Below are 18,271 nucleotides of genomic sequence, written 5' to 3' on the forward strand. Positions count from 1 at the left end.
ACGTGGATCAGCTGCAAAAACATTTCAAACCCCTGCAAAATCTTTCAGAAACTCATGAAGGGGTCACCCTGGGAAACGAGTGCTTAATTATGGAGGCAAAGATGTCCTGCAACACCACGAGCAGCTAGCTGTAACGTGGTGGGTGCCTCTCACAAACTACTGCTGCTGATTTTTGTATTTTTCTCTGTCTAATCACCACAGGCAGCCTAAAACAGAGCAGCATGTACAGAAATCAATGCTGGGGAAAAGCACTAAGGCTCTCCTCATCAGGGCAGGAACTCACATGCGGAATGGAGAGAATACTGGAGAGTTCATCAGCAGCAAAAAATCACCCCGCTATTGTTGTTGTTTGACTTTAAATTGCTTAATGTACACCTCAACATTCCAAAACCACATCCAGCTGTTGCAATAAAAAGAGAAGGGTTGAGATTTCCCTCGTGCATAATATTCCAGTTTCCTTCTGCTGCTCTCCAGGAGACAGGTAACCTGCCCTGAACTACGTCTGTGACTGCCTTAAGACAATCGGTAAGAGATGAGGAACTGGAAACAACCCAAATGCATCTCAGTAAGTGAGAGAAAACCCGACCTGGTTCAAGCTGAGCCCAGGTGTATGTGACAAAGCTTTGAGCAGGAACTAAAGTAGGGATTTAAACTGAAGCACTGTACATTGGAGTGCCACAAATGCTTGAAATTATTCTAGTTTCAGCCATTCCCTCCCTTACCAAACCAAAGCAGTAACTCAGCCGTTTCCCAGTGATTTTTGCTGTAAAATGCTAGACTGCAACTAGAAACATCTTCTGATGACACCAAAGGTGTGAAAAATCCAGGTATAGACCAGTGTGATGGTCTATACCCCTCAAAAGGAGGAGGCAGCAGCAGCTTCTCTCCATGCAGGAAGGAGACATCAGAGCCCCAGGTTTGGGAATGAGGCTTCACGGGTCCCCTCCACTTTCCACAGCCACACAAAATTGCAGCTGGCAGGCAGACAAAACACCAAACCCGACAGAAAACGTGATCCTCTCGGAGGAAAATCATACCTTCTCGGCCAAAAAAGAGCAAACCGGGTCCCAGAGTGCTCTGAATTTAATAAGGCGTGTTATTTTTAGCTTTTATAGATGAAAATGTCATTAAAAGCAAACATATTTCTGGGGGAAAAACAAAGTTAATTCCTTGCAATTTGGAGCCTTTTGAAGGCCACCTCTACTTTCAAGAGAAGGTGATGGGTTATAATAATAATAATGATAATGATGATAATAATAATAATAATGCTAACCACATTAGGCACATTTTTTTCCTTTCCACACAGAGTGCTGCAACATTGCTTCCAAACAGACAATGACATAATTTCCTTCCATTTAAAAAGCCATGTATTGCCACCACGTACCTGAGGACCCGGCCTTCTCCTGCCAGAAGGAGCGCCTGAAGTCTGGCTGAAGAGGCAGCACGAGGAATCCCAACAGCAGGCAGATGGCTCTGAACCCAGCCAGGCACAGCCCAAAATGACCAGCCCAAATCCACACTCACAAACTGAGCCAAAAAACTCTCTATCAGCAAGGGGGTCAGTTCATTTTGGGGTCAGGTTTTTTTTTTTCCTGAGGGCTACTGGCGCTGGGGGTAAGTAGGAGGGTAACTTTGATTTCAATCTTCATAGAAAGCTTTCATACCTCATGAAAACATCCACGAGCAATGTGGTTTGCAGAAAAAAAAGTCATCTGGTTCCTGGATTGCAGTTGTAGGAGCACAAAGCTGGGCTCTGACTCCATCTCTGGGCATTCAGGCTCTCTGCACCAGCAGCACCCACGAGTCAGAGATGCCAGTAGAAATCAGTCTTCTTTTATGACAGGACCTAAAGCTGGATTTAGGAACCATTCTGGGAACGTTTTTGCTCAAATCCTTGTCAATCTGAAAATCTCCCAACACTCCTCGAGGAGTAGATGTCAAAGTAGTAGATTAATGACTTTATCCACGAGGATTTTGCCACCTCCTTGGTCTCCCCAGCCCCTTGCAGTGGTAAATACGGGTTCTCAGAACTCACCAAGTGAGGAATGTGGAATTTTCTCCAGGATAAACACATCCACATGCCATGATTGACTCTGACTCAGTTGTAGCATTAACGAAGCCCCTCTTGGACAGATGTGAAGGTGGACATAATCAACATTCTTCCCTAGGTCTAATCTGCTGCTGCCCTGGTGCTGATCCCAGAATCCATCCGAGCAAGACCACTGCAGTGCCTCTGGTGAGGTGTAGCTGGAGGAAGGTGAGAGGCTCCAGCTCTGCCTTGCATTGCTATTATTATTAATTGTAATAATTTTATTGATTTCCAGCTACAGGAGCTGAAATGCCACACAACCAAAAGCTTCCAAATACTGCTGCCCCTCAGCCCCCCATATCACTGGAGTCGTGAGGTATCTCATTCAGAGTTCAATTTACTGAAGGATTAAAAAATCACCAGGAAACCTTCAAACCAAGCACATGTTGCATTCTCAGGTGTTTACAGCGAGGGCTCCATGATCTGTTTTCTCTTTGCAACCAAACTCTCCAGGATCCAAAGAGGATAAAGCAAATGGGAGGGCTGGAAAGAGCAGCAGTTCCAGAACTGTGCATTCAACACAGGACCTGTACATCCACGTGCCCAGGGAGCGTGGAAGCCTCAAGGGGTTTAAAGCTTTCTTCTGAAAAAGCCATGCAATGCAGTCTTGCTCAATATGAACTCAGGAAAATATCATTTCTGACAGGGGTGGGCTCTAAACCAGAGCTTTAACACGATTAATTTTAATTTCTGCTTTTCCGGGCTCTCTTGATGAATTTATTCTAAACACCAGAATAGATTCCCAAATGGTGCCAACCAGCTTTTGTTGGAGACCTCTGCCAGCCTATGGTAACTCCTTATTTACAAGGTTCTTTAACAGGAAGAATTCAGATATTTTGAGAGGTCAAAATAATAAAAAGTAGCACTAAATTAGGGGGCTGGGAAAAGGGACAATGGGCAGACAGATTTCAAAAGCCCATTCACGAGCCTTTGTTTTGGAAGAACCTGGGCCACAGTCAGAACAAAACCTGCATGCATCTCCCCACAGCCTAATTCAGGGAGACCACAGAGAAGTGATAGACCTGATTTATCAGGGTCACAAGCAGGTGAAAATCCAGAGGATGCTTCAAGAGACAAAACCCTCTGATGTTACAAGGGAAACTGCCCTCAGCTTCCACCCACTACGGATCAGAGGCATATTTTTTTCAGAAGTTCTGGGGTGAGTAAGGAGCAAGCAGGCTGTCAGATCAAGCAGCTCCATGTCTGGAGGACTGATGGGGAGCTGTGAAAAACCCTTTCCTCCCCAGTGAGTTACCAGGCAGCCAGAAATGGCTGAGTAAAGATCCCCAGAGCACCCAGCCATGCTTCTGCCGCCGCTCAACTCCTTTACAAACCTCTGCCTCCACCAGAGCCAAAGGAGAGACAGCTCCTCTCCTCGACAGCCTCTTTTGGCCACACAAATACGACACGAGAAATTCCAGGCTCTAACTACCTTGCTAAATAGCCTGTAATGGGTAGAAACACTTCAACTCGTTATTCAGCCTGCTTTCAGCGCAGATTAACTCACAAGTTCTGTCTCTGAGCATCCCAGCACATCCCAAGCTTTACTCCACACTGAGTGAGATCAGCATTTGCTTGATGTGGTTTTCCAGAAAGAAAAAAAAAATAAATTTAAAGAGCGGCATTCTATTCAAAAAGGGGTCAACAATACAACAAAATAGGTCATGTCATCTTAATTGGGAAGTCATAAATTTGGGGCTGTCCCCATCCTGGTAACACAGTGAGGATCTTTGTTCCAGGCATTAGGCAAAAGCCAGCACCCTTAGCCAAAGTAACTTTTCAAGCAAACTCTCATTGAATAAATCTTTCACACCGAAGGGAACATTTTTCAGTACTCTGGTTTTTAACACCATTAACTTTAACTGTCAAGCCTGACAAGTATGGAAAACTGTTTTCTTACAAAAGTTAACACAAAAAAACATTTTCCACTAAAAGGAGTTTTACTGACTACGCATTAACTCTCCATTTTACCATTTAACTCTAATTGCTATTTTTCTCCATTCCAAATTTCTTTTCCTCTCCAAGATCTGGACTTTAAAGAGTCCAAGCAGCCAGAAATCAGCACTTATTTATAGAAGTTCTGTGACATGGCTACATTGTAATGAAGTAATTATACTAAAAAGAAAGATCTGGGAATAACCATGACCTGTTAATCACATTCATTCACAGGCTGCAATTCTTTTTTCCCCTACTGTTTCCAAGTGTCTAGGTGAATTCTTGAAAACATTCAAGTTTAAAAACATTTGGGCACTCTGAGAGCTGGATCAGAATGTGAATTAACAGCCACATGTGAGTAAAGTCCATTAGAGGACCCATGGGCTGTCAGTCCCAGGTGGGGATCTCTCCTCACTTCACCTTCTGGACATTAGATTTAACTTGGGTGTCTCCTCAGCCAGTGGAAAGCATCAGTAGACATAAACCACATCAGTGTCCGTCCCTCCTGGTGAGGGAGTGGAGGATGTGCCTCTCATCTCCAAACAGGGAGGGATCAATAAGAAGCTGAGTGAATTATTCTGTACCTGCAATGCTTTAGTCAGCAACAAGGCTTTCAGAAAATTCAGTCCTGGGTTCATTGGTTTGGGTTTCCCCTAAAATCCTCATCTAAGGTGATAAGAAACAAATGAAACTCCTGAACCACTTCTGTATCACCCTGTTTTAGTGAGCCCTCCTCTTGTGTGGGACACAGGCAGCTGAGCTGGGAGCACGCCCTGTGCCAGAGGCCCTTGGAGTAATCGATGACAAAACCAGATGAGACCACTGTGATTTTGACTTCTGACCCCTTGCATAACACAGGTCACAAGACTTCCCAGAACTGACTCCTAAAACTAGAGCAGAAATACCAGGAAAAGAAAAAACATATAAAAATTTCCAATTAAGCAGAGAGCTTCATATTTCTCGGTGTGCTGTTGTGAGTGGTTAATTGCCCTCACTGCTGAGTGTGGTTTATGTCTGTCTGAGTTTCTCTACCTTCGGTTTCTCTCTACTGGGTTTTATTTCCTTTACTTGCTGGACTGAACTCAGCTTTTTCACTGTATTTATGTTTCTGTCCATCAGAGTGATCAAAACTCTCCGTCACCCTGCTCTCTGTCAGATGATGCAGTGTCTCCTCCAGTCTCCGGTGGGTGGATGTGCTTTCCAACCATTTAACGAGTCCTTTTTCTCAGTTCTCTCCAACTGTTGATGACAACGTTTTCCTTGAACAGCCAAAGCCTCAACTGGAAACTGCAAGAGGAGTCTCTTCCTCCTTGTCTCACATATCCCCATTTTTATACCCCCCAAAAATGACATTTTCTTCTCTGTCACACTCCCAGACAGGGGTTTGTGCTCGCTGATGGTCCTACAGCTCCACACGTCTTTTTCATTGTCAACAGCTCTCTGGACACGGCTCAGCTCTACATGGGTCCTATTAAAATATTTTGCTCATTTTCATTTAGGTTACTAATGGGACCCGAATCATTCTGCTCTGGTGATCTGACTTTTATTTCAGTGATTTTCAGATTCCGACATCACCACAGAGGTAGATCAGTGATAACCCCCAGGACTCCATTAGGAGCACGTCCATTCACTGATGAATTTCCATTTAAAATGGGAGAGTACTGCAGGTTCTTATCTATTTCAGCGGTGCCTAATTGGTTTTCTATCAGCCCAGTCTTGTATGAGAAGTTATCTGTAGCCAGAGGCAATTCTTGCAAGGGACCACAGGGTGTTCCAGGTTGGAGAGGGCCTCAGGAGGTCACCTACTCCAACCTGCAGGTCTCAGCCATGAGATCACACCAGGGTCCTTCCCAGAAGTTTATCGTATCTCTACTATTACATTTATCAACACAATTTGTAATCTTCCCGGAAAAAAAATAATAATCTAATTAGACAAGAACTTTATTCTATAAGCCCGTGCTGATTGACACTACTTGCATTAATCCCTTTAATTCTTTACTAATTACATGCCCTATCAGCAATTCCATTATTTTGTCTAGGATTAATGTCAGGCAGAAAAATCCGTAGTCCTGTGAGCCACTTTGTTTATCCCTTAAAAAATAATGGCACACAGCTAAAATTCTTCCACACAGATGTAACACGCTGGTATTTATTACCTCTAATTAAGAGCTGCTATGCAATCCTCATTCAATATAAAAGGTGTTTTATTGTTAAAGGACATGATCACACAGCCTCCCTTTTTCCCTTGTAAGGAACAGAAATATTTATTGAACTCTTCAAAATTCTGTTCAATATTACTAACAACACTATCATTTTCATGTAGCACTGAGCTATTGTAAACATAGTTATTCCACTCAAGAAAGAGAGCTGCATTTCTATGGGGATTTCATTTTGAAAGCCATATGTTGGAGCCTTGTGCTGCAAATACTAAAAATGTGCTCGGAATTCCTAAAATTACACTTGAAAATATCCAGACACAAAAACAATTGCATCTAACATAGAAGAAATTCTATATTAGACCTCATTTTTGCAGATCAAGGGGAACTGATGACAGAATGTAAAAATATAGCAGCAGCTTAGGTACAAGAGACTGATTTGATTACATTTGTTATGTGCAAATAGAATAAAGTCCAAATGAGTAATGTATCTACTTGATGATTTCCAATGCCAGCTTAACAAAGCTGAAAATAATTACAAAGCAAAACAACTGAAAGAAAGACTTTGAGCAGGAATATGTGACTGATAATTGGGAACTGTTCAAGACCATTTTCCTCCCTACACAGAGGAACCACAATCCCCTGGAAAAGAAAGAAGGCTGAGCTGGCAAAAAAAGTCTGATCTGGCTTGAAGGACAAGCAGAAGCCAAATCATGAAGTAGAAAATAAATGGGAAACTCTCCATAGAAAGCAAGAAATGGTAGTGGCAATGAATAGAAGTCAGCAGTAAGAAATTTCGCAAAACCAATAAGGGATGCATGGGTGGAAGGAAAACAAAAATACGGGGGACAAAAGAGGAAATGAAAACCCCCACTCATGAGGGAGAAGATGCTTCCATGGCAAAGAGGTTTTTACAAAGCAAGGTTGTTGAGGAAGGTCCTGAAGGGTTAAATTCCCACCCACCTCCCTCCTCCCCTCTCCAGCAAAGGATCCTTGTGAAAGATCTGTGCTCTGCATTCGATATGCGCCAAGAGAGACTCCGGTCTGGCCTTTCTAATAAAGGGCAATTCCTTTGCATTCTCAGACGTCCCCTAAAAACCAAACTCCGATATTTCTGCCGTATTATTACCCTGGTCTGTAGATGTCTTCAGACTGAGGAAACCCATTTGCTGTGCAGGTGTGACCTGCCCCTGCACTGCTCAACAGTTTCTCCCTGGTAAGAAAAGCCCCTCTAGAGAAACTGGTACTTGGAGCCAATTAACAGAGCTCTTCCACCTTCTGTTTGGCCAGTTTGTGTTGGCAGCCGCGTGCAGTCCCTGCGTTGCAACGTGCCACATTAAAGGGAAACTGGGGAAACAGCGTGTGGAGCCGCAGGAAAAAGGAGGTGCCTTGAAACACTGCTGGCCTGACTTTTTTCCCAAACCTGCGTGCCATTCTTAATGATGCACTTCATGATTCATCTTGCGCGGCGGCACCAATTAACTCTGGAGAACGTAGGAGCTGCGTGGCACCGAGATAAATTTAACTCTGGAGGTGAGCAGAATCCCCAAAACAGCAAGCAGGGGAGAAGGGTGTTCCTGGAACCAGGGGAAGTGGGGAGTGAATACCTGGTTCACCAGGATGCGATTGCTCAGCAGCACTTCTGAGCAGAGAGCCAGTTCTCATTAACCACAGAGAACCACTGGGGTGAGAGCGAGCCATCCTGTGGAGCCCAGAGGAAAGGTCCAAGCTCTTCAGCATCTTGGCCAAAATCCTTACAGATGAAAAGACTGCATTAAGCTCCTCAAACGACTGCCTTAGAAGGTCCTTCTTGCTTTTCCAAGCAGACAGAATGAAGCAGGGAGGGAATTTAAATCCATATTTAGTTTAAAAGCAGGGCTTGGAATCAAGGGACTTGTTTGGGTTTAGACTCACAGATTTTTATCTCTTCAGATGTGGTAGCCTGACCTCCTGCATCATCCAGGTCATGCAATTGCATTTTTAAAAAATCTGTATTGAGCCCCTTGACTGCTGTTTGAGCTATGGAGTCTTTGTGAGGGAGACATGCATTCTTGATTTGAAGAGATCAAACCATGGAGAATCCACCACACATCCTGATAGACTGTTCCAGAGTTTAATTACTCTCACTGTTAAAAATTTGTACCTAATTTCCAATTTGAATTTGTCTGGCTTCGGTTTCCAGCCATTGGGCCTTGTCATGCCTCTGAGAGCTCAATTAAAGAATGCCAAAGCATCAGATACCATTTCCATCTGTCAGTGTTTAAACACAGAAACCTCGGTAGCAGATTCTCATGAGGTTTTTGGCAGGATCTGAACTACCAGCAGTGACTTTTCTGTCTGTCTTCAGAACTGACTAGGAAGCCAAGTAAAAATGTTGAATTATATTGGTTTTTCATAATTAGCGAAAGCTGGGAAATACAGAGATCTGATTAGAAAAATCTCAAATGAATCTTGATTTTTTCCAAACTCACTCTTTTCTCCAATTAAATGTTTTACTGGAAGAGCTCAGCTTCAAAGTATGGCATTGAGGACTTCACTGGACAAGGGCTGTGGCTGAAACTGCACAGAGTGGTGGAAAAATGAAACTGCAGATCCACTGGGAGCTGGATCACAACTGAAACAATCATTTCTGCTGTGACTGCAGTGGAAATGAACCCAGAATGGTTTGAGCTGGAAGGGTTCTTAAAGATCATCTGGTTCCACCCTGACACCTCCCACTGTCCCAGGCTGCTCCAAGCCCTGTCCAACCTGGCCTTGGACACTTCCAGGGATCCAGGGACAGCCACAGCTGCTCTGGGAAGTGTGCCAGGGCCTGCCCACCCTCACAGGGAAGGATTTCCATCTAGCATCTAATCTAAATCTCTCCTTTTTTCATTTATAACTGTAACCCCTTGTCCTGTCACTAGCTGTTCTCTTCCATCCCCAACAGCTCTGGAAATTCACCCAAACTCATCCTGCAAGAGTGTTGCAGGGTTTTCCTTCTGCCACCTCCCTCCTTCCTCTCCCATGGAGCAAGTATCTGGACAAGCAACTGGCAAAAATAATCCACATGTCCAAACAAATATTGAATGAAATCATCCCTAATTCAATGGGATGGGCACTCTCCTCGGCAGCTGTCTGTCAGCAAATGGTGACATTTTCTCTCTCTAAAGAGCCACAAACAACTTCTAGACCACAAAAGCAAGCATGGAGTGAGAGCCAGACTCGACTTGTGCATCCAAGCTGCCTGGATTTGGAGGCCTGGCGCAGTCAGGGCTTGCTGCTGGGTGAACTTTAAATGGATGGCCGGGAAAGCGGGGGCTTGTGATGGAAGCAGACTCACAATCTCATTTCTGGAGCCACCACCACAACTCCTGCATGCGAGAGGTTTCTTCTTTGCTACTCCAACACTCTGCTCACGAGGCAGCTGTTGGGATGAGCTATGCTTCCTGCAGAGCGGAACTTGCCTGCTTGAGGCAGTGGTACCATATTCTGAATTAATCTGCCACGTGACAGGCAGACAGAGTACTTGGATATGCCCAGAGCCTGGTGAATTTGGCTGTCTGTCACCAGGGATATTTCCTCTGGGCAGGCAGCCTCCATCATGATCAGGGAAAGAAGGAACCAAATTTTTATGCTAGACAAATACGTGTTTGCCAACCTGTCAGTAAATTATTACTTCCACCTGAGCTATTACTTTCCCCACTGCTTTTCTTATTTAGCCTGAAAGCACAAGATACAATCACAAAGAACAGGACTCTCAGGTGGGACTTCACATCTGCATGGACTTGGATAAATGTTGCAGCAAATACTCAAGGTGTGTTCAATTCAGCCACAGACACTTTTTGTCACAGCAAGCGTTCAGAAAATGCAAACAGGTTACAAAGGTCTGTCCTCTCCTACAGAACACTGAATGCTCACCTGAGGGAGACTGATTCCTGTGTCTGACATTGGCTTCTCTAAGGTAGATCCAAAATGCTGCAGGGAAGAGGCTCAGGCAGGAGCTCAGAGGAATTTGGAGGATGATAACTCATTAAGAATCCACTGCAAAACCAGAGACATACCTGAAAATGGAAAAGACCTCACAAGCTCCTTCACCTTTCCTCTGGCCACCTCAGGATTGATCCTAAACCTTCACCTGCCCACAGAAGGGAAACCCTGCAAAAGGCACCTCTGTGAACCAAGGGATCCCAAAGGTTGTGCCAACCTCTGGGACAGCCCAGCCCACCTTTGCTGCTGCCTCTCTCAGAGTCAGATTTTCCAAGCCCATGGAAAAAAAAAAAAAAAAATCAGACAGCAGGAGGTCGGGCTCTTTTCCCACATTCTTCAGGTCATCTGTCCCATAGATTCCTGTTACTGAGCCTATCTTTGACCCTGTAACCTTGGCCAACTTAATCTTTCTATTATCAGGAGGAAATAGTGATAGTTTTTATTATATCTACCTGTCTTAGATTTATTGCACCCAGAAGGATGAGTGTTTTCTATTAAAAACTATCTTTATGTTACCATATCACTAAAAGGGAGAAGTATGCAGGTCCTGAAAGCTGTTCAGCCCAACCACCTCACACTTAATATTTCTCTTGGCTAAAAAAAAAAAAATGTCAGGAGTTACTAAGGCCCTCAGTTAGCAAAACTCCTCACTATAAATGCACCTTAAAAATACATGCTTAATTTCCATTTAGATCATGGGAAATTACAGCCCAATCCCAGCAGGCACCTCCAGTTTTTTATATATACATTTATAGATATATAATTACAGGTTAGTGGCATAAGCGCGCCTCGGAGCACGTGCCTGAGTACGGTGCTGAATCAAAGCTCCTGCACCCTCCACACCAACCCCGCAGCAAAGCACCACAGCGTTATGGGAAGCACCATTAGCAGCAAGCACGCCCCAATAAAACGCAATTTTAATGCTCGGAAACATCCCGTGTTATCCAACCGAACCAAAGCACCGGCGGCTGCCGCGAGACAAGACCTGCGTTTGATCTCGCCTTTAACACAGCAACACCAGCTCATAAACGAGTTAGGAAACACATTTAACCAACAACCCACAAGTTCCTTTCAACGACCTTACCGATGTCAGCACACGCGATAAAATTAGCCCGGTGGAGTCTGCGATTTTGGCGTGATTATCTGCTAATTATGCTCTGTAAGCTGAGAGGGGTGGGCTCAGCAGCTCGCCGGGGGCTGCTGGCTGCCTGTCTTCCCACAAAATTTGCTCACAAGGCATCTAAAAATAACTTTATAGACAAATCTTCCTCTGGAGGGAGAGGCAGGGCAAAACAAAAGAGCGTAGACAGCTTAACCTCTTCGTGCCCAAATATCCACACGTGGAGTGAGGTAAGCAATGCCCACTTTAGCAGAACAGAATCCTTTGGCAGCTTCACATCAAGGAGCCAAGGCCTAAACCCAGCTGCTTTTCTCATTTCCTCCCAATTCAGTTTCCTGCACCCTCACACCTGCATCCTCCCCCTGTCCCTAGGGTATCTCACGCGTGGTCATTGCCTCTGTTCCACGAGCTGGGTGCCTTCAACCCCACGTGGAGCTTTAGGGCTCTGCTACAACCTACCTGCGAGCTGAGAATGCCCTGGTTTCCTGCCCAGAGGTGACAGGGTGTCCTGTCCTGATGGCAGCACAGGCTCCATGCTCACGCCAAAAATACAAGCAGAGACTTGCCCAGCGGCTTTCCCGTTTCCAGCCTTCCCTGCCCTGCTCCGACTCCCCCAGCATCAGCTGCTGACTTCCACCCTACTCTTGTTTTATGCACATCCATCCCAATTCTTTCTGAAGGCTGAGAGTTATCTCTGTCCCGGAGCACACAGGGAAAATATGATGATGTTTATTGTCACGGGAACATGACACACGATCATTTTCTCTGGCCATCCTGATGGGGCAGATCTATCAGAGGACTGAAAGAAGCTAAGTGGATGAAACACAAGCAAAAATTTATCCACTAAGCAATTCTATTAGGTCACAGACCAAAGGAGGTTATTGATTCAAAGAGCACAGCGTGAGGGACTAAATACTTATGAGCATCAAAGCCCCACTGCAGTCAATTTCTGCTCGCAGCCAGTGACTGGAGCTCCACGTCAGGAAAGGATGTGTTGTTCCAACAGCAGTGATTTGGTGGGAAATGTGCTGTTAGTGCTAAATGTGATAGAGCAAATATAAGCACTAGAGGCAAACGATTATACACGGGGTGTTTAAGCCCCTCAACAAACTAATTATGCTGCTGGTGAAAAGCAAGCCAGGAAGAAGCACAGAAACTCAAACACAGGCTGCACACAGCACTGGCCTTTATACAAAGGTCAAATTCCCAATTTTTAACACAAAACTCATAGGAGACCAAGCTTTTCCACTTCTTGGTTGTGTTTTTCATTGCAAGGTCATCTCCATATTCAGTCTGATGAATTTTTATTTTAGTCCAACAGCAGCCAGCAACATTAACAGCCAGTAGGGTTGAAGTCTCCCTGACAGAGCAGGTGGGTGACATCCACAAACAGTACACAGATAAAAGCAGAATTGCAAGGAACAAAATACTGCCAGCTTCCAAAAATTAAGAGCCACTCCAGAGAAGCAGTGTTAGAGGCAGGCGCTGGAGCTAAACCTCAACAAGGATCCTAAACCTTAGAAATTCCTTCATACTGCCATGCAGATGAGATGTATTTCTTTAAAGGCTTCATTTTTGGAGGTAGCTGAAAAGAAAATTAAGACATTTGCACATCTTGTTGCCCTCTTCTGTCTTTCAAGGCAGAATGAAGATATGAGCCAGGCCTGTTATGCATTAAACCATAAATACACACTTGCAAGTCTCCTGATGTTTGCCCATCATTATGTTTCCACTCCTAGATAAGGCTACGCTCCAAAAGAACCTCAGTTCTGCTGAGGGAAATGCACAATATTGCTGGCAGAATTGAAAGACCGCTTCCCTTTTTCCTCAATAATCCCCCCTCTCTGTATAGCTCCTCTGTGGATAGATTAAATTATTTTTTAAAGCTAGTTTTTCTTCCAATAGCGTCACCACTGTTTTCCACTAGAAGCAAATGCACAAAAACGCGAGTTCCTTGAGTTCAAGCTGATTTAACAAATCCCCCTGTTCTCCAATCCCATTATTCCTCAGCCAGGCTGGCTAACATCATCTTCCAGGAGTCACAAGAAGTTGCCCCCACCCCACAGTGTGGGACCCACCGGGGGCTTTGCTTTCAAAGTGTGTGGTTTGTATTCTTTTTAATCCTCAGCTGCTAAAAATGATTTGAGGAGCTAGGACAGATGCTGGAGGCTGTGGTGAGGTGGTGATTTAGAAGGGTTTATGAAGCTGGGCACCCTGCCTTTTACAGAAAACACTGTATTCCACAGAGACATTTTAAAATCATAGGCTAGGATGGGATACAGATCTAATATTTTCTCATGTAAATTGCTTTCCTTCACCCTTTCTTTCTTCTGTTGGCTGATGCCAAGGATTAAAAGGGTCAGCATGCGGAAATCACGCAGACAAACCCCCAATAAACCATTTTCACCCAGCCTGCAGATCATCAGGCCTTAGTCTGTGAGCTGAGAGACAGAAACCAGTGGATGCTCTGTGACCTGAGCTCTTTGCAGTACAAAATGTCACAAAGAAAGAGCCAGCTTCTACGATTGATATGGGATTGATTTGGGGATTATTTGTATTCAGTTCTTTCCCAGGCAGCTGGTTTGGGGCAGGGGTGAGGGCTGCTCTATGTGGACAGTCCAGTGTGGACACTCAGAGCCACACAAAGCCAGGCTGTGCCCTCCTGGACACCTCCCTGCCCAGTTCCAGGCTGTGGGAATGCATTTCCATCTCCAGACAGGGGAGCAGGGACACAATTCATGCTGTCACTTACACACGTCTTGCACGGCTGGACATAACGCAAACCTCCCCCAGGAGCCTGAACAGGAGTTAATTCTCTGTGCAAACATCCTACTGGAAGAGGAAAAACCCCTGGTGCACACAGTGGAGCTGCACTTTCACCTGCAGCTCCCCCAGCCCTGCAGAGCTTTCTCTTTGCCTCCTGCCCAGCAGAATTCCAGCAGACACTCTTTCTGTGCTGTGCCAAAGAGGAGGAGAGGACCAGGCACCCTCACCTCGCTGCTCTCTTGCTTTTGGGTTTTGCATTGGCCAACACATACCAATTCTCTCTCTCTCTCAAAAAAAAAAAAAAAAAAAAAAAAAAAAAACAAAACAAAACAAAACACACACCAAAAAAAAAAAAAAAAAAAACCAAAAACAAAAAAAAACAAACCCCAACAAAAAAAAAACAAAAAAAAAAACCCCACGCTTAAAGACCAGGGTTGTAAATGTTTTGTGGGGTACAAAACCCATCAGGTCACAGGGTTTTTTTTAAACCATCTGCTTTCTGCCCAGTGGAGGGGTGTGAATGCTGAATCACAGACACGGCAAATTAGAAAAACAACATTTTGTGGAGAGCAAAGCGTTGAATCTGAATGCTTGATCAGAACCAGCCCAGGTTTAACTGAGGGGTTGCCGTGATCTGGAAAGGATTCCCACACTCTTCAAGAAGGTCTAGATTTAGAGCAAAGCTATCCTGCACGGGTTGGATGTTCTTACCACCCACAGTATAAAACATCCTGAGGTCTGAGTAAGAGCCTCCAAGGACTTGCTGAAGTCCAGGACACTGCCAGCCATGCCTGATGCTGCCCATGAAGCCCAGGTCCGTACCCAAGGGTGCCAGACAGCCACTGAAACTGAATTTGTCACAGCCTGCTACTATCAGAAGAATCACTCTCCCTGAGAGCTTCCAGGGCTCAAGATTTATTTTGCATCATAAATACTTTGTCCACACATCCAGAATAGATCAAATTAAATAGAAATCGAATATTTAAGGAGATCTATAAAAATTCTCCCCGTGGGAGATGGGGATAAAGGAGACAACTCGTACAGTCCTTCATTAACCCCCTAACACGGTTCTGGGTCCCAGCTGGTTTGGGACCACCCCTTTCCACATCAGCACGTGTTTCCTGCCACAGCCTGGCTGAGCACGATGTGCATGACACATCCTGTCATCACCAAAGCATTCCTCATCCACATTTCAGGAATCTGCAACGTGCCAAGTCAATTGTCCTCCTGCTGGCAATTTCACAGCCTCTAGACCAGGGACTGCACTTGATTTTCTCCACTGTTTCACTCGCCCATCAATATCCAAAGTCCTCCTTCCCTCAAAACGAGTGTTTCATTTTATTTAAAAAGACAAAATCAACCTACTGATGGCTTGGTACCAGTTCCACAGACCAATCCACTACATGTATAAATTTATACTTCCATTAATCAATACTTACTCATAGATGAAATGAAGGAGCAGCTGTCTGAGCACATATGTTTAGCATCAGTTCATGACTATAAGCTAAATATACCTCCCATGGCTCCCAAAACCTCAAACAAAGAGCTGCTGTTCACTTGAGATGCACAGCCAGGGTCAGGTAAAGGTTATGAGTTATCCCTATCTCAAGGTTACTTACACAGAACGTAAACTCCAGGATCAAGTTGCAGAGTCAGCAGCAATTGCTCACTCAAAGTCAATCACCTTCAGCAGAGACCAAGCAAAAGCAGAGGCCTTTGGGTCTGCCCAGCTTCCAGGAGTGAACCCTGCTGTTATCAGCTTTCCTTCTCCAGGGAGCCTCCTTAGATGTCAGGACTCCTACTGCCAGCCCTGTGCAGCAGACTCCAAACAACATCACTGTCAACATTTCCTGGCATATTTTGGAGCGACTTCAAATTCAGCAGAGCAGGAGAAGTGGGGTGAGGATGAGAGGTGTCAGAGGGCTGTGTGAGGGTCTGACTGCCCAGACATGGAGCAAGCTGCTGTTTCACCCCACTGTCCAAGGGAGTTGTGGGGCACAAGGACCACAGGACTGCTCTGGTACACTCTCATTTGAAAACCATCATGCCAAAAGGTGTGCTCAGCTCATCCTTCATCCCAAAGGCTGGGTAAAGAAGAATGATGTCCTTCTGAAGGACAGCCAGGAAACCCAACAGACCAAACTGTCCGCAATTTTCACATGTGTTTAAGAAAATACAGAGCCTAATAATCAGGTAGGATAAAAGGATAAAAGATATTAACCACTCCTGTGCCTTAAATCTGTGCACTCAGTGAGGAAAATACTGGGATCTCAACCTGCAAGTCCATTTTTCAAGCACATTTTCTTACCCTTAGAAATATCCACCAAAATCTTGTTTTAAAGGCATTTCTTCTGAAGTACAGGCTTGAATGCATTGTTCAGATTCACAGTCCAAGCATCTGATGCGCTGCTCAGTATTTTGGAGATGATAATCCATCTTAAAATGGAAGAGCCAAACTGCTCACACCCTCACAAGAGAGCAAAGCACATATTTGGAAGAAGACCCATTCCCATCTGCCTGCAGCCTGCTCTTAGCAGCAGGAAGTCTTGAGGAATTCCTAGCCTGCCGCACAGGAGAGTTGCAAGGCTCAGGTCTGCATTATCTGCAAAGTGCTCTGAAACTCTTCTATCAAACCTTTAAATAAAAGCCAAGTATTGTTTTGTTACTGGCACAGATTGCCCAGAGAGGCTGTGGATGTCCTGGGAGCAGCCAGGACCAGGGTGGACAAGACTCTGAGCAAGATAGGGATGTCCCTGCTCAATGCAAGGGAACTGGAAGGAGATGACCTTTAAAGGTCTCCCAGCGCAACGTGTTTTGGGATTCCATGGTACCTTCCTGTTGCAGCAGCCCTCTTGTTAGAGGGTAGAAATAAGCCAGGACACAGACATCTTGTTTATCATAACATGAAAAGGGTCCTGGTTTATTCCTCTTTACAGCTCAGCCATCCTGACTCCAACCATTCCCTGACTCTGGCTGCAGCAGCTCCTGCTGTAGGTTTCCCTTGCAGCCTCTGACTGCTGGTTATTCCCTGCTAAACTCGGACTGCAGGGATCAGTTTGCAGTCCCTGACTGCAGCTTTTACCCAGAGAGACTGTGGCTGCAGGTTCCAGCAACAGGCTCTGACTGCAAGCCCAGACTGACCTTACAGCAGTGATCCTCTCATTCCCTCTTCCTTAAGGTTCCTTCTCCTTCATGATCCTCCCCACCACCTAACCCACTCCCTTTTATCACACTTACCTTTACTGGAGATAGCTGTGACTCCTCAGGAGTGAGGCTGCATTGGGTAATTAACATAGCTGTTTTATTTATCAGGGACATGGCCACCTGCATTCCCTTCTCCTATGCTTTCCCTCTGCTCTCAGCCAGGCTGTGGGACTCTCCACATCCCACATTTTCCGTGTCAAAGGGAGAAACCTTTTCTCCCTCACTAGATTACTCTTCTTCGCTTAAATAAACACTCATCAGCTTTCATGTGGTTCTAAGACCTGCTCAGCAACATCCCTGCTGCTCCAGGCAGCCTGGAGCACCCCCAGCTGTCCCTGGATCCCTCCCAATGTCAGGAGCAGAGAAGGGGAAGAGCTCCTGCTAATGCAGTGTTTCATCCTGCATGGAAAACAAAAGCTCGGAGCCCCTGCACCCAATCCTGCACCTGGCTTTGTGCTTTGGGCCTGAGGAGCACATCCCAGCAAAGGCTGGAGGAGACTTCACCTGCCCCTTGTATTGCATTTCCCTTTTAGTCTGTCCCTCCCCTTTTCACAGTGTTAGGTGGGGAAACTGAAGAAAAATCTCACACTGACATCAGAAGCCATCAATCACCTGCTAAAAACAGATGAATAATAGAACAAAAAGGAGAAAGAGAGAGAGAAAAGCATCAAGGCTGGTCCTTCAGTATGAAAATGCCTGTCCTGGTGAAATATACTGTAAATTAGTCTGAGACAAGGGAATTTGGAGCCAGCAGGAGCTCCAAAGCACACTTAATATCAACTCCAGAAACATTACACTAATGGATTTTTAAATATGATTTACAGGATGCTCTGTCTGGGAGCATCGAGTGGATGGAGGGAAATGAAGAGCTGACCTGGCATGAGTGATGCGCTTTGGGAGGGCAGGTGCTGCCTCCCTGCTGCAGGAGGAAAAGTTGGGTGGCAAAGAAAGAGGAGCATTTTGAGGGCAGCACAGCCTTGAAGGTTTGAAGGTGGGTGGCCAGCCCTGCACTTTGGAAGAGCCACTCGAGGT

At 45.2% G+C, this 18,271-nt stretch overlaps 1 long non-coding RNA gene across 1 annotated transcript in view; it reads right to left on the bottom strand.

The window, feature by feature from the left end:
- LOC120761042 (uncharacterized) overlaps window positions 1-17,224 on the bottom strand; it is a 36,077-nt gene extending 18,853 nt beyond the window's left edge. Inside the window, exon 1 of the long non-coding RNA XR_005703540.1 lies at window positions 17,177-17,224. This is a non-coding gene — a long non-coding RNA (uncharacterized LOC120761042). The remainder of the gene's footprint in view (window positions 1-17,176) is intronic.
- Window positions 17,225-18,271: the final 1,047 nt, after the last annotated feature.

The sequence above is a fragment of the Hirundo rustica genome, chromosome 18 (genome assembly GCF_015227805.2).
Source record: "Hirundo rustica isolate bHirRus1 chromosome 18, bHirRus1.pri.v3, whole genome shotgun sequence".
Lineage (NCBI taxonomy): Eukaryota > Metazoa > Chordata > Aves > Passeriformes > Hirundinidae > Hirundo > Hirundo rustica.